Consider the following 9115-nt stretch of genomic DNA (forward strand, 5'->3'; position numbering starts at 1 on the left):
TATTTGTTCTTATTTTTTCATTACTTTTTGCATCACTCTTAGGGTTGCGTTTCTACAGAAAGAACTAGCACTTAAGAGAATCTTGCTCTAATAAGCCCGTTTCATAGGTCTGAAAAGTTAAATGTGGATAGGATTGTGTAGCCCACAATTCTAAGTGCCTAATATTCGATCCGGCTCATTCAGCTTACTTATCTTTAATCTTAATTATGACTTATGACATTCTAGAAAGCTAGATAGTATGAAAGGATCATTATAATAAGTTGTTGCAAATATAATATAGAAATGTAGAAAGAAATTTTTCTCGAAGTTAAGAATCAGTATTTTATGAACAAAAATCCAATGATTTGAGGAAGATGGAGATCAAAATCTAAGCCAGAAGAAAAACTAAGAGGAATTAGTTCAGTTCAAAATGGTTAAATCTCCTTTTGGGGACTTTGCTAAATCCATGTTAGATGGGAGCGACACTGGTCACATTTTCAGTATATAAAAATTCATAAATTAAGGATATTTTAGCATCGGCTTCTACCAGCTAATTGGGTGTGTGACTCACGTTTATATGAATATAGAATTTTCTAATCCTGGTTGACACATTGTGATTGGGCTTGTGATTCACATTTATATGAGTCTAGCATTTTCTAATCCTGACACATTTGAGTTTATATTGTATTGAACATACTAGATGAACCAAGGTCTTTGGTCAATTTAAAAATATGAGATATTTGATTCTCAGTGGTTCCAAGGAATGCATCTTCCTAGGTTTAGTCCAAGTAGGTGTATGATAGGGCTTGCAAGGAATTTAAAACCTTGATCCAGACAAGGGTCCCTAGGGTTCAGCCTAGGCTTGAAGTCGGGTTGAGATATCTCAACCTAGATTTAGAGCTATCGGTCTGCGGTGGATTGACCTTAGCATTGTTTTTAGCATTTTTATATAACAATGAGAAATAATTTTAAGAGACAAAGTTTTTTGTTCATGAGAGGTTCCTGCGCCACAGACACAGGGGTAGGTAATGAACATTGTGCCCCTGCCTGGGGGTGTGTCCCCCTATATGTGGGCATTGGGGCCTCTTGTGACAGAAAATACTTGCCCTAATTTTAATGACTTGTGTGCTTCAGCACTATGACTGTATCTATGGTAGGAGAAAGCTTTTTTTTTGTTGTTACTTTTTTCATTTCCTCATTTTGTGGCTCCATTTCTTCCCAGATTCTTTTAATCACGGTGAGCTTTAAACTTAATATTCCCTAGACTTCGTTAGCTTAAACTTAGATTCGGCCATGGCATCTCCATTGCTTCGTCATCTTCATCACTGGTTAGAGAAGAGGGAAAAATCTGCAATGGAGTCTCAAAAGTTGCAAGGGAGGGAGAGAATCACGAACCACAGTCACATGAGAACCCAGTGTCACTTTGTATCTTCAAATCTGTCTTCCAACGTTGGGTACATGTAGTTATATAAAGAAAAACAATCAAGACTCCTAACTAAACTCAAAACATGAATAAAATACATAAAGACTAATTAAACTACTTCCAACCCTTACAAGACCAAAAATTCGAGTTGGACTGAAATCGTACGTATGAATTTTCAAAAGCTGGTCATGTTGTTCCAACCAATCAAATGCTATCCCTTTAGGGGGCCAGATTTAGGCCCAATAAGATATCTTCTTTCATGACTTGCATGGAGTAGGGGTGTCAATTGGTCTGTCCGGGCCGATCTCGGTTGGGCCTAACCAGGCCTGACGGTGTGAAATCCTTGCACCGTGAGCCCCCGTTTACTTAAACGGGCCTGGGTTTTGGGGGCACAGTACGGTTTGTAAACGGGTCAATCAGTGTCGGGCTTTAATCGGGCTAACTTAAACAGGTCTTAAACGGGCTATGGGCCTATTTAATTCTAAACGGGCTCTAAACGGGCCTACTCTAAAATCAGTTTTTAAGCGGATTAAATAGAGGATAACATTCACAATTAACAATTCCGGAACTATATCCTGCAGTTAACAAGGGGCTTCTAAGTTTTATCAAGTGATGAGCAGCTTCATAGTCAATCTAACAATTTCAGTTGGAAGCACAAGTTTATGGTAATGACTAGACCTTCATTGATAACTTGAATTTACATGTTCACCATTATTCTGATCAATGAATTCATAACTGAATTTGAGATATAGACAAGAAAATATTAGGGACAACTCTATATAGCTGCCAAGTGCACAAAATTTACAGACAAAACAAGCAAAAATAACTAATCTAATGAAGTTTGCATGCTTCCTTCTTGTAGTCTGCCAGCTCTTTGCTGCCTGATGTTCTTTTAGCTGTATTCTTAGGTCTCAAATGGTTCCGCAGAATACTATAAATCAGTTCAGCCAAATGCACATCTCTGGAGTTAGATTTTCATTTCCCACAAATACAAATGCAGACAATAAAAGCAATTTTATAGGGGAAAAAAAGTGTTGTATCTCAACCTGGAGGCTCTTCAATTCTATCTTCATCAATTTGGTCATCATTTCCAAATTGGGTCCCCATAGCCAAAGTCACAACCCCCACAGCCAAGTGCCTATATAGGGTGAAAATTAATATTCTTGAAAGGAATATGATTAGAGAAATACTACACACACACAAACACATAGAAGACTATAAACAAAGGTCCTCTTCAATCAGAACGCAATGGAATCAAAATTTGAACTCAAATTAGAATGTATTCCACATAACCCAATTGAAACTAAGTAGTAAACATACCTGAAAACAAGAGAAACTAAATAGTTCAAAATTTAATCCTCAGCAACGAAATGGATTCGAAGTTTTGAAGAAGGGATCGCAAGGAAAGAGGAAAAAATTAATGGGGGAAAATGGGAAGCTATTCCAAGTTCTTGAAGTTGAAACAAAAACCATAGCAAAAAAAGAGGGAAAAAAAACTAAACATACCTGAAAACAAGCGGTGGAGGAAGAGGGTAGCGGAGCCTAGAAGGAAGAGGGTAGCAGCTAGCAGCAGCTCACAGGGTACCGGGTAGTAGCGGCAACAAGGGTAGGGGAGGGAAGAGGGCACCAGTGACCAACGGCTACTAGTGGCATGCAACGACTAGATGGAAGAAGGCGCCGGCGACCAGCGGCATGCGACGACTAGAGAAGATGGATGAGGGAAGAGGGAAGAGGGAAGAGGGAAGAGGGAAGCGGCTCTGGTGAGTGACCTCCAGGGTTCTTTTACTTTTTTGAGCGTTTAGGGTTTTTTCCCATATGAAATTACTATTTAGTCCTAGCTATTCCATATTCAATTTAAGCATTTCTAAAGGGGGTTGGGCCGGTTGGGTTAATTGAGTCAATTCTACCGGGCTAGTTAAGTGAGTCGAGCCGGTCAGGCGCCCAATGAGCTACTACTCTGCACCATGAACGCCCATTTAATAAACAGACCTGACTTAAACCCAAAATGTTTATTAAACAAGCCGGTCCATGTCCGGCCTTAAGCAGGTTGAGCTGGGTCGAGCCTACCAGTGCGGGCTCAGGATTGACACCCCTAGCATGGGATATCTTCCTTAAGATAGGGAGCTGTCAAGTCTGAAGACGTAGAACTGATTTGACATAATATTTAGTTTCTATTTTGTGTTCTCTAGTTATGACAATATTAGGATTTTATTTAGTTTCTATTTCAGTAGGATGCCATCATATGATTTGAACAAGACATTCTATTATCACTTTATTTCTTGAGTTGATGAATTTTAATTATCTGATAATTTTTTAGTATTACTAACAAGTTTTATAGAGGTATGCCCTATTTCTTCCAACCTGATATGGCGGCACACTTTGATCAATACTGTGTTCCCAACACAAGTACCAATGCACCCAAATGATGACAAGCACAAATCAAGATCATAAACATTCCATACCCTTTTGCCTTGTTATTAGCCATTAGTTGCCTTCAACAATACTAGATGCACAACGCTATAGGAAAAAGTGGTTAGTTATACTCCTAAAAGACAAAAGGATGTTGATAATATTTTATTTTAAGTCATGTATTCATTAAACACCCTAAGTACAAGTAGATTGAAAAATACTACCAGAAAGTACTAACCATTCAGTAGTGTTCCAAATTTCCAATGAAGAAACCACCATGACCTCTAGCATTGGTGAAGTCATAAGCAGCACCACAAACTGGCCAAGACAACATGTCAGCTAAAACCAAAATCTAGAGATTTGTAGAGTAAATGAAAACTAGCTAGCACAGAAGATTGACCTTAAAAAACATGTGTCTAGAGAACAAAGAAGCACTAAGAAATAAGATGAATATACCTTCATAGACCCCCAAAACTGGATCCTCCGACAACAGAAGAGGTGTATCTAGATCAACAAATCTACTGGAAGGAGGAAAGAGAAGGAATGAAAAAAAGTACCACAAAAGTAAGGGATTAATACATATTTATACATCAGAGACAGTTAGCATGCAAACAAATGCAATTGTTGGTGTATAATGTCTTGTATTCTGTTGCAGTTTAATTTAGGGAGTACTGGTGCAGACACCTTAACAGAATAAAACTGTGTACATTATTTGTTCTTGTTTTTTTGTTACCATCTGCATCACTTTTAAGGCTGTGTTTCTACAGCAATCAACATCACGAAACTCTAGATTGTCATAATTTATGCTAATAGTGTCCATTGGATTTCGATTTCCAGAATTAGCAGCACACTTTAAGCTATAGTCAAGACTGGTACCATCAAACATTAGAGAGGGGGGGGGGATCATCGGTCCCAACCACGGCTTTATCTCCAGCATTATCGCTGCAATCTTCAGCTTCTTCATCCTATCGAAGCACCACCTCCACAACGGAAGCAACCAATTAAGTAGTAGTGACCTAGTAGATGTCTCGTCGGTTTACTTTTGGTTTTGTACACTAATTTGGATGTCAAGTATGTGATACTCATTTAACAACCACTTTAAAGGAATTAGATTCATAACCTAATTGCACTCCTTGATGGGAGGATCACATTAATAGTCTACAAATTGAGGGTTCTAGGTCCACCTCTATCCCAATTTAGTATTTCTAACAGTTCTCATTGCTGAGATACATTGAAGGGGAGGGAGAGAGAGAAATCTTGAGTTTCCATAGTTGTGTTGCAAGTGAAAGCCATAGCAAATGGACATCAAACAGTGGTGAACGATATGCATTTCCCTACTTCACTCTATTATTATGTGACTCAAGAATGCAACAAATAAGATCCTGCTATTTAGACTTATGGATGGAGGGTTCAAAGTCAGGTCATTACAAGATTTCGGTTCTGCCATAAGACTAGAAGGCCTATGGCATATCATCAATGAAAGAACTCTTGAAATTCCTTTTTCCTGGAAAAATCTTCAGGGGTGATCACATTATTTTAGCCAACAATTGCATGGTGGGATCGAAGGCATGGAGACAGTCCATATAAATGAAAGAAATTTTGCTATCTAAACCAAGGTGGTTAATTGGTCATGGTAATGCCTTTTTTTGGCTTGACAACTGGCTAGGGATGGGTCCTTTAATTGACTTCGTCGATAGGGCTTTACATATTGATCTTAATGTTCGAGTTAGCGATGTTTTGTCTAAGCCTTGGGATTTATTTATTTTTCTTATGTTCGTGCTGCCATCATAGACGAAACTTTAGGCTTTTTGATAGAGTGGATAGGCTAGTTTGGACTCCATCAAGAGATGGAATCTAATCCATCGAATTGGCTTGGAACAAGATACGCTTCCCTCAACAAAAAATTGCTTATTCTAAGTGGATGTGGAACAAAACTCTCTTACAAAAATTGGTTTCTTCTTTTTTCTTTTTGCAATTTCTAAATGGTAAGATCCCTATAGATGACGCCTTAATACAGCTTGGTGGGTGTGCCGATGGTTTCTAGATGCTTATGTTGCAAGGAGCCATGGAGGGAAATTGCCACCCACACACTACTTAAAGGAGGAACCGCCTCTGAACTTTGGGATTATTTTGGGAGGTTGTTGGAAGTGGAGAATGTTCCCACTCACCAAATTCGAACAAGATTGTTGTTTTGCAACTCACAAGCAGGCGCTAATGATATTTGTTAATACAATACATGTTTGGTTCCCTTACAAATAGTTTGGGAGTTATAGAAAGAAAGGAACAACAGAAGGGATAAGGGCACACGTACAGGGATGACAACTATTGAAAATTTGAAATTGTGCCTTCGTGAAATTCCCAACCCATGAAGTTTAAACCTAGTATGCGGGGTGGCCTAATTTTATAGGTCCTCCATCTCAACCCTACTCAAAAAAAAAAAAAAAAAAAAAAAAAAAAAAAAAAAAAAAAAAAAAAAAAAAACCTCTCTTGTAATTTTTGAAATTACATGTAGGTCCAAGGATTTGAACAATTTATGCCTCCTCCCCTATAGTTTGAAAGATTCTTACAATTAGATTCAATCCGTTGATCACGGTTAATTTGAAGCTGTTAGTTGGTGACTTCACCATTTTAATGCCAAAAATACCCTTTTAAAAAAAAGTGAAGTTACTAGTACACCCTTTACTTAAAACCAAACCTTTTACTTAAAACCAACAAAAGAGGAAAACCCAAATTCATCCCTCTGTTCATCTTCAACCTTCGACTGCAACAGCCGCTATGTCAGAGAGGGATTGCATCCGTGGAAGTATCTTCTTTTTTAACAAAACCATGTTTCGAATCATTAAGGACTTGTAATTGAAGATCTGAATGATCCAATCGCTTTTCCGACCTGGAGTATTCGTCTCAACCATGGACTGTTGGCAATTTTTGATCAATTAGACTGGATCACCATCCAAACACCCAGTTGAAGGATCCATTAAGACATTGGTTTTAGCTCCAAACTGAATACAATAGGAAGGAGAAGAAAGCGGTTGCAATTAATTTATTCCTTTCAAATTAAACCTTCTCCTCTACACCATAAATTAGGGATGTGCAAAACTAAACAAAAATTACACAATGCACAACTCAGCTTTGATGAATGAGAACATCTGCTATAGTATTTCTTGCCTTCTCACACAATATCTCCGGATTGTTCCATCTATAGGCTTGTGAATGACAACTTTCTCGGTTCCCGAATTCAATGTGCTTTCCATCCCAGTAGGCATAACATTGCCAGTTCCCAAAAGCGTAATTGGTACAACTGGTGCTCCAGTTTTGAACAGAGAAGTATTTACGCTCAATCCTGCCATGGATATGACCTCAACCATGAAATTTCAAGTAAGTTTGGGGTTGTCTGGTCTTTGATTGAGAGTATTTAAGCCCCAAACCCTAGATTCAACCCCCAAACACAGATATCAGAGAAGTAGGGACGGGTTTCGGTTGAGTGTCCACTTACAAACGACCCCAAACACAGATATCAGAGAAGTAGGGACGGGTTTCGGTTGAGTGTCCACTTACAAACGATCGCCGGCGTTAATCGGTCTAAATTTGAGCCTCGTCGGAGTTGTATAGCTTCTTCTCCACCTGAGATTGGTTGCAGAGGGGTGATTTGCAACGCCTCCACCTTCTCCATGGTTCCCTTTTAGAACTCTCTCTCCCTAAATGGGTATTAAAGTGTTTTGATATATAAAAAAGTATAGTGGTCCTCTCATCATATTAAGACCATCTCTACTAAATGGGTAATAAAGTCTTTTACTGTATAAAAGTAACATCATACTCACACCGTCAATGTTAGGGGGTGTAAATCGCTCAAACTCTTAAACCCACATATAATTTCAGAAAACTATAGGGGAGGGGGGCATAATTTTCCAAAAAAAAAATCCTACTTATTAGAATCTACCTTTTAATATTGTAAAGCTTAACATTGATGATGCAAAGAAAGGAAATCCGGGCATTAGTGGAGGTGGAGGAATCAGTAATAATAAAGATGGATAAGTTCTAGCGGACTTTTCAAACTTTTATGGGGTGTGTGAGATGGGCGCTCTTCGAGATGTCCTTCAATTGGGTTTCATAGATTTTTACATTTACTCAGACTCCTCTTTGACTCTCTTAGAACTTGTATCTCCTTCTCGTTCAGAGAGAGCAATTGTGCTATAGATTTTTTTGGCTAATTTAGCTTGCGAAGTCTTGGATGGTTCTTAGAGATTAGATTCTCTCGAGTGGTCTTATTCATATCACTCGAGAAGACAAAGCTGGGTTGCTAGTTTTTCGAATGTAAATCTTACTTCTTGATGGGTTTCTTTTGCATGGTGAGAGTGTGATTTGTTTCTCTAGGTTGGAATAAGGTGGGTTATGTCTCACCCTCCTTGTACTCTTCTTTATTACCATGATTGTTTCAATAAAGTATTAGGGATTTCACCGGGCTCAATGTTTGGGTAAAAAATGAAGATGAATCATCCATGTTTCTTACAAAAACACAATTGGAAGGAAGGAGTTTATTATGCATATAAACTCACTTAAGAGTATGTTAAAGACACTTTTCATTACCCTGTCCTTGATTAAAGCAATTCACCAACTATTAACCATCGGAGCAAACATCCACTTCTTCTAATACAAATTTGAAGCTATGAAAAAAAAATAAATGAAGCAAAATATTCCATACATGTATTACAAGTATCAATATGCTTTACATATCAAGCTCAATCTCTATAGCTTAGAAATAGAAAAGGTAAACGGTTAAACCAGATAAAATGTTGATTGTCCTCATTGCTCCTCAGCCATGCTGTGCAGGTCAGGCGTCCATGGGCTGAACTTCCCCTTAACATGATCCACTCTCTTCAATGCTGCTTTCACAAAGATGTAACTTCTTTTGTAAGGTTGTTGACGATAATGGGACTTCTTCAACCGTTTGGGGAAAAAGCAGAGTAGAGAATGCCAAGGCTTGTGTGGATTTCTTGCTTGATATATGTGGAGTGCCGGAAATGATCTATTGTTTTCACTGAGAAGATAGACTCCATCTGAGGTGATCTTAGCAGCTCAAGAAGCTTATGAAGAATTTTTTCCATCCCAAGTATGTAATAAGAGAGGTGTTACTCCTGATAACTCAGTACCACCATCTGAGATTCGCAGAGATTGGGTAGCCCCTCCAAGTAATTTTTATACGCTGAACTCAGACGCGGCTTGGAGGAAGGATGGGCAACAAGGTGGTATTGGGTTTATTATCAGAATTCACCAGGGCCATACCCGTGTGGCTATATTGGATCCGTT

The 9115-nt window shown here is 38.5% G+C and overlaps 2 long non-coding RNA genes across 2 annotated transcripts; both read right to left on the minus strand.

Moving 5' to 3' along the window:
* Positions 1 to 2061: 2061 nt before the first annotated feature.
* Positions 2062 to 4130, minus strand: LOC122066842. The gene is made up of 3 exons (XR_006136495.1): positions 4050 to 4130; positions 2449 to 2540; positions 2062 to 2333 (listed from the first exon to the last, which is right to left on the minus strand). It is a non-coding gene; the product is annotated as an uncharacterized LOC122066842 (long non-coding RNA).
* A 2697-nt stretch (positions 4131 to 6827) lies between these two features.
* Positions 6828 to 7509, minus strand: LOC122066843. The gene is made up of 2 exons (XR_006136496.1): positions 7367 to 7509; positions 6828 to 7151 (listed from the first exon to the last, which is right to left on the minus strand). It is a non-coding gene; the product is annotated as an uncharacterized LOC122066843 (long non-coding RNA).
* Positions 7510 to 9115: the final 1606 nt, after the last annotated feature.

Source organism: Macadamia integrifolia, unplaced genomic scaffold, assembly GCF_013358625.1.
Source record: "Macadamia integrifolia cultivar HAES 741 unplaced genomic scaffold, SCU_Mint_v3 scaffold2609, whole genome shotgun sequence".
Taxonomy (NCBI): Eukaryota; Viridiplantae; Streptophyta; class Magnoliopsida; order Proteales; family Proteaceae; genus Macadamia; species Macadamia integrifolia.